The sequence below is a fragment of the Phacochoerus africanus genome, chromosome 15, assembly GCF_016906955.1.
Source record: "Phacochoerus africanus isolate WHEZ1 chromosome 15, ROS_Pafr_v1, whole genome shotgun sequence".
NCBI lineage: Eukaryota > Metazoa > Chordata > Mammalia > Artiodactyla > Suidae > Phacochoerus > Phacochoerus africanus.
Genome location: NC_062558.1, coordinates 34209064 through 34217043, shown reverse-complemented (window position 1 = coordinate 34217043; position 7980 = coordinate 34209064). Strand labels below are relative to the sequence as shown.

The following is a 7980-nucleotide window of genomic DNA, read 5'->3' as shown; positions in this document are numbered from 1 at the left end:
CACTGAGCCACAACGGGGACTCTGAGTTTTAGGCTTTTGATAGTAGTGTTACGGCAAATGATTTTATTGTTGTGATTATTTGAGTTATAGGGCTAAGCATAGTGGAGTCTTCAGTCCCTGTTCAGATCTTAGCTGTCATGTAGTCAGAAATGTTAAGGTCACTTTTGTAGCTTCTTTTATTTTAGCTATGAAATTTTTATAGCTTAGCTAGGACTTAACTATATTTTGGAGTGCTCTTTAACGTGCTTTATGCCAGATTTCTGTTAGTTTGGGTTAGTCGTTTGACCATAGTGGCTGGAACAAAATTTACCAACGCTGATTGGGTACTTGAACTCTGTCAAACTTTTGTTTATGGCTTAATTCTTTATCTCTGCTCTTTTCCGTGGGGGTGTGGTTAAGCATGGTGTTGTGAGCTCCTTTTGGTGTGCTTGATGCCTGCTCCTTTTAATCTTTTACGGCTAAAAGGGCATTCTCACTGGGAGGCAGATGCTTGCATGTGTAAATTTTATTAAAAATTAATTGACACTTGTGGTGGAACATGATGGAGGATAATGTGAGAAAAAGAATGTATATATATATATATATATATATATATATATATATATACACACACACACATATACACACCGGGTCACTTTTCTGTACAGCAGAAATTGACAGAATGTTGTAAATCAACTATAATAGAAAAAAAAAATCTTAAAAAAATTAATTGAAAGGCTGGGACCAAACCTATGTATTTGTGGAGTTAGTAAATTCATCCAGGCAGGAATTTTCAGGGCCTTGCTTTAATTATTAAGCTACATCAACAGATTGTACATATAAGATTTATGTATTTAAGTGATGTATTAGTATTCAGTATAATAGTTTAGGTTATGTTAAAATTAGTATTGAATTAATTAATTTTTCTTTTATATAGTGTTAAAATGTACTTTAATTTTGATTTTGTTTGAGGTAAATACAGATCTATAGGGATATCCTTCTATAGAAGCTGTATATCTAAGTAATTCACTGGTATAGTTCAGAGGCTAGTTTGTAGTTATGCTGACTTCAGGTTGGAAAAATAAGGGTAATATGTTTGTTTAATGAGTTAGTTGAATTTTATGTATTTGTATGTTTTGCCTTGTTTGGGGGGTTTGGCAGGATGATGATGACATATAAAGTGTGAGATTTAGTGAGGAATAAGGGAGTTTGATTAAACAGGCTATTTTCCTGATACCTGTGTGCATGTGCATGTGTGTGTGTAATTGCTTTATGTCCCATAAGCAATGACTGAATAACACCTGATTGTTGATTATATTGGTAAATAATATTCAATTTAAGCTTAGCTACAAATTACTTGACTGTGCTAAGGTCTTTTTTTTTTTCAATTTATTACAGTTGATTTACAATGTTCTGTCAAATTCTACTGTATAGCAAAGTGACCCAGTTATACATATATATACACATTCTTTTCCTCATATTGTCTTCTATCATCTTCTATCACAAGTGACTGGGTATAGTTCCCTGTGCTATATAGCAGGACCTCATTGCTTATCCACTCTAAATGTAATAGTTTGGGGTATCTACTAACCCCAAATTCCCAGTTCATCCCACTCCCTCCCCCCTCCCTCCTCCTTGGCAACCACAAGTCTGCTCTTCATGTCTGTGAGTCTGTTTCTGTTCTGTGGATAGGTTCATCTGTGCCATATTTTAGATTCCACATAAAGGTGATATCATATGGTATTTGTATTTATCTTTCTTTCTTCACTTTGTGCTAAAGTCTTTGACAGCCACAGTGAAGTCACAACATTCCCGCAGCTGCCACCCCCTCCACCCCAGCTGTCAAATTAAAAAAATATCAAATGTATGAAACCAGTTATGTGTGAGCACTGGCTGATTAGTCATTAGTCCATCAAGATGTCTTATTTCAGGGGAAAGCGGGGGCAGTTTTAGGTGAGATGGCCCTGAAGTTAGAACCAGATGCCAGATATAGTTCATTCATAGAAACCTCCATGCTTTGTGGGTCTGGAGCAATAAGAGGGACATGTTTTGTGGGCAGGTCAATGGTTTCTTGTAATATGCTGATGAAGCTCTGGTTCTTGGTTATGATAAGCATGTTGATTGGAAATGATTTGACTAAATGTGGTATGTATGATTAATCAATGTATCAGTCCTATGTAATATTAAGAAGTTCATTTACTTCACGGATATTTGTAGGAACAAGAGTACAATGTGAATTGGCCAGTATAATGTGTTATGTAGTGTCAAGAGGATAATGTATGTGCTTATAAGCATGGCATAGATAATTAATGTATGATTATACATATCCTGTATTATGTGTGATAAACATATACATACTTATATATGTAGAAGGGTGCATAATGCATGAAATATGTAGCAGTGATGGTTTTAATGGTGCCATTTTTATTACTTACCTAGTGCTTAAAAGTAGTGTCAATGTCCCATAACAAATTGTTCAGGAAATGGTTTAAGTAGAATTTCAGTTTTGGGTGCTGATGGTGGAGCTGGAGCTTCTTCCTTTAGCCTTCAGGGGGTGTGTTCTCTTTTTCTTTTCCTTTTTTTTTTAAAATTTATTTATTTTTTATTCTTTTTTTAAAAATTTTTTTTCTCTTTTTGTCTTTTGTTGTTGTTGTTGTTGTTGTTGCTATTTCTTGGGCCGCTCCCGCGGCATATGGAGGTTCCCAGGCTAGGGGTCGAATCGGAGCTGGAGCCACCGGCCTACGCCAGAGCCACAGCAACGCGGGATCCGAGCTGCGTCTGCAACCTACACCACAGCTCACGGCAACACCGGATCGTTAACCCACTGAGCAAGGGCAGGGACCGAACCCGCCACCTCATGGTTCCTAGTCGGATTCGTTAACCACTGAGCCACGATGGGAACTCTTTCTTTTCCTTTTTTAAAGAATTTTTAAATTATAGTTTATTTACACTGTTGTATCAATTTTTTCTGTGTAGCAAAGTGACCCAGTCATACATAATATACACATTTTTTTCTCATATTCCATCATGTTCTATCCCAAGAGACTGGATATAGTTCCCTGTGCTGTGTAATAGGACCTCATTACTTATCCATTCTAAATGTAATAATTTGCATCTACTAACCCCAAACTCCCTGTTCCTCCCACTCCCTTGCCCCTCCCCCCTTGGCAACCACAGTTGTGTGTTATCCTTGTGCAGGGGCCATACTGATCTTTTCTGTATTGTTATAATCTAGTAAATGTGCTGCCAAAGTGAATGCTGTTCTCCTTTTCTGGTTTGTAAGACTAGGGTAATAAATATACTACAAAGAATTTTCATCTTAGGAGGTTGTTTTCAATGATGCCTGTGAGTGGCATAAGGACGAGATTTAGAAGGAAGTATAAAATAGATGCTAGTTACCCAATGGTAATAAATGGAGGCTCAACAGGTTGTCCTGTAATTCATGTTAGTGTTAGTATGAGTGAGTGCTGTGAGCACTCAGAATGGACATTGACTAAGGGGTCTCGTACTCTATTCTATTGTTCTGATGTGTGAAGTATTGGGACACCTGGTGAAATTAGGATTGAGAGGATTAAGGCCAGTAGGCCCCCTAGTTTGTTGGGAATTAATTGTGGGATAGTGTATGGGTTTAAGAAGTATCACTGTGGCTTGATGTGAGGGGGAGTGCTGAGAGGTTAGCTGGAATATAGTTGTCTGGGTCCCCTAGAAGGTAAGGGGAATGTAGTACTAGTCCTAGTAGGATCAGAAATAGGAGCAAGGCAGCCAAGATATCTTTGACTGTATAGTATGGATGAAAGAGGGTTTTGTCCATGTTGAATAAGGTTCCTGTTGGACTATTAGAGCCTGTACTATAAAGGAATAGTAAGAGGACAGCTGCTAAAGTACAATAAGAAATTGAAGGATATATGGAAGGTATGGGTGTAAGGTAATCATGTAAGGGTGACTTTGTCAACTGAGAGTTCTCCTCAGGTTCCTTGGACGAGATTGGTGCCAACATAAGGAATTGCTGAAAGGAGATTGGTAATGACTGTTGCTCCCTCATGGTGAATGTAACCTCTAAATACTGTAGCTATTATTATAAATAGAGATGTAAATAGAGATGATTCTGATGTTTCATTTTTCTGGAAAGGTGTAAGATCCGTAAGACAAGCCTCACCCTACATGGATAAATAAGCACATAAAAAAAAAATACAGAAGCTCCGTTTGCATGCACATATGGTATAATTCATCTGTCATTTACATTTTGACCAGATATGGGCTACTGATGAAAAGGCAGTTGTTGTATCTGATATAAAATACATTGTCAGGAGTAACCCTCTTAAGATTTGTAGAATTAGACAAATGTCTAGTAGGGAACTTAAATGTCATCATGATGAAATGATTGATTGAGCTGGTAGATCAATATATGCATTGATAAAAATTGTAATTAATGTTAATATTAACTATTTTAATTAATAGGTGGGACTTTTGAATGTTGGTCATAAGTGTTCTTATAGTTGAAACCCTGTGATGATTTTTCACGGCATTGGCCATGGTTAGCTTCCATGTCAGAATGGTGATGACACACATTGTATTTATTTTAAATATGATTTTTGTAGTTAGTTTTGTAGGTTTTTCTTCAAAACTTTCACCTATTTATGGTTGGCTTGGGTTAATTGTAAGTGGTGGAATTGGTTGTGATATTGCAGTAAATTTTAGTGGGGTGTTTTGGGGCATATTAGTTTTATAATTTTATCTAGGAGTCATACGGTTATACAACAGCTATGGCTACTGAGCAGTATTCTGAGGTTTGAGTTCTGATAAGACTGTCTTAGGCATGTTCCTTTCAGGGGAACTAATAGAGCTTGCAGTAATTATTTACATTTTAAAGGATGAGGAAGTAGGGAGTGTGTTTCAGTTTAATGGAATGGAAGATTGGGTGATTTATAATACTGGGTAGGCTGGGGTTCTTAGAAAGGAAGGTGTAGGAATTGCTGTGTTATGAACCTTGGCTAGTGACTGTTACTGGTTGGTCATTATTTATTGGTGTTGTAATAAGTATAGAAGTTAGTCGTGGAGATTAAATAGAACTATGCTTACAGCTGAGTGTAATGAAGGAAGAGAGGAAATAAACTTTAACCAGGTCTTTTTGGTCTAGGACTAATATAGAAATGTTTATTTGGAAAAGGGGGGTGGATTTTAGTAGTGCATTTTCTAGTTAGATCTAACAGTAGTGATGCTAATTTTTGACTTGTTGATGGGTTTAGATATGGCAGAGTCAGGGTGTGGTATTTGAAAAGTATCTGAGTAGATTAGGGCATTTGAATAGGTGTGCAGGATAATTGAATTTTAGATTTTGTGTGGTAAATTTGATTTTGAGTGTCAGAATAAACCCTGAAATAGTCACAGCAAGGGCTGTTAATTTCAAGTGATAAGGCACAGTTATTTGTGGCATAATTTTTGGAGAGATGTTGCTGGAGATAAAGAATCCAGTGAAAACACTTCCAATTACAAGACATTTAATAGCATTAATTAGGAGTGGATTATTTTTATTAATTTGAGTTTGAGTGGAGAAGTGAGGCTCTCCTGAGAGTGCAAAGAAGATAATTTGAGTGCTGTAGACAGTGGTTAGGGATGTGGCAATAAGTGTAATTACTAGGGCTCAGGCCTTGGTGTAGGACGTGTTGGCAGTTTTGATGATTAGGTCTTTGGAGTAAAAGCCTGCAAGGAAAGGTGTTGCTGTTAATGTGAGGTTTCCTGTGATGAAGGAGGTTATGGTGAAAGGTATTGCTTTGAACAGACCTCCTAGTCTTCCAATATCTTTGTCATTTAGGCTGTGAATAATAGATCTGGAGCATATAAATAGCGTTTATGTGAAGAATGCATATGTGCAGATATGGGGGAATGCTAGGCAGGGCTGTTAATGGCAGTTGTTACTATTATAAAGCCTAGTTGGCTTGAAGTGGAAGAGGTGACCATTTTTTTTTAAGGTTTGGGGTGAGAGCACAGGTTGCTGTAAATAGTGTGGTGATGGCTCCTAGGCATCATGCTATTTGGACATTGTTTTATTGTTTTCTATTACTGGATGAAAATGGAAAACACTACTGTATTTAAGTGGAGTAGGGCTGAGCCTGGAGTGGACCCTCTATTGCTGAGGAAAGTCATGGGTGAAGGCCAAATTGGGTGGATTTTCCAGCTGCAGCTAGGAGAAGCATGACTGTGGGTAAATTAGTGTGATTGAAGTCTGAAAATTTGATATAAGTCTCATGCATTTAAGCTGAGTAAGAACCAGGCTATCAATATAATGAATCCAACTGGAAAGCAATGTGGTTATATACAATTGCTTGAAGAGTGGTAGTATTTGCATCTGATCGGCCATGTCATCCATCCCATTAGTCAAAAGGACATGATGCCAACTAAAAAGTTGAAGACTATTGGCAGAAACTAAAGCTTAGTATAGTCATGAAAAATACAAGGAGATGTTGGAAGAATTGATTAACATTAGGGTGTGAGTGTACATATCATGTTGAGAAGTCTGTGATTGATCATGTGATGAAAAATACTACTGGAATGGATATCATTGAGAAGTAGTCTAATTTAAAGCTAAGTGACAGTTTTAGGATTAGATAGTAAGTCATTCAACATCAGATCGAAATGATTATTTCTTGGCCCAAGTCAATGAATATTGTCGTGGGAATTGAGCTGGCAATGAAGGCATATAATGGTTTTTACATAAAATGGGCATAGGTTGTTCTTGTCGATGTTGGAGGTTGTTATAATTGGTAGAGTTCCCATAATTAGCATGATTAGTGTAGAAGTGGGAAATACATTTAGTACTTTTATTTGGAGTTGTACCAGTTTTTTTGGTTCTTAAGATCAGTGGATTACTCCTATTCTTTAAAAGTTTGGTTAAGCATGGAGGCATGAAGTAGTGGTTCACTTTTTTGGTAAATAAGAACACTTGAGCTCCTGTAGTTAGAGTCACAATCTAATGTTTTTGTCAAACTATATTTATAGTATATGTATCTGAAAACAATTTGAGGGGTGATAGTAGAAGGGGAACATGTACAGCGTTATGAGGGTGTTTTCTCATGTAAATGTTGTGTTATGAAAAGTATAGCTAGTATAAGGCAGTCAGGACTACATTAATCCCTATTAGGATGATAGTGATGTTGGATCATGAAGAAGATATTACTACCAATAGCTCTCTGATTAAGTTGAATGTTGGGAGGTAATGCTAGGCTTGAAAGACTTGTTAGCAGTCATCATGTTGCCATTAGTTGAAGAGATGTCTGTAGGCTAGTCTAAAATTAATGGTTCAGTTGTGAATACATTTGCAATTTGAATTTGCCAGGCAGAATAATACAGATGATGTGAGGCCATGGGCAATTATTAGGGCAGTGGCCCCTATATAACTTCAACGTGTTTGGATGAGGATAGCTAGGAAAACAAGTGCTATGTGGTAAATGGATGAGTGATTTTAAGTCTGTTTGGTACAAAAAGATTAGGCTAGTATGGTGTCTCCTGATAAGGACAATATGAGGGATAGATATGCTATTGGTTTATTAAGGGGTATAGGGTCATTGTGATTCATAGCATACCATGGCCCCCAAGTTTGAGTAGTAAGGTTGCAAGAACTGTAGAATAAGGGCTTTGACATGTGCTTTTAGCAGTCGGGGGGCAGTATTTTTACTATAGAAGTTATTATGCATGCTAGTCATAGAAAAATATTGCATCAAGGAGTTCCCCTTGTGGCTCAGTGATAATGAACCTGGCTGGTATCCATGAGGATGCGGGTTCAATCCCAGGCCTCACTCAGTGGGTTAAGAGCCCGGCATTTCTGTGAGCTGAGGTGTAGGTGACAGATGTGGGTCAGATCTGGCATTGCTGTGGCTGTGGTGTAGGCCAACAGCTATAGTTCCTATTTGACCCCTAGCCTATGAACTTCCATATGCTGTGGGTATGGCCCTAAAAAGTGAAAAGAAAAATTGGATCAAGAGTTAGATATTATTTTAGTTCAGG

General features: G+C 37.4%; 1 pseudogene; it reads right to left on the bottom strand.

Moving 5' to 3' along the window:
- Nucleotides 1–3156: 3156 nt before the first annotated feature.
- Nucleotides 3157–3238, bottom strand: LOC125117117 (uncharacterized; annotated as a pseudogene).
- Nucleotides 3239–7980: the final 4742 nt, after the last annotated feature.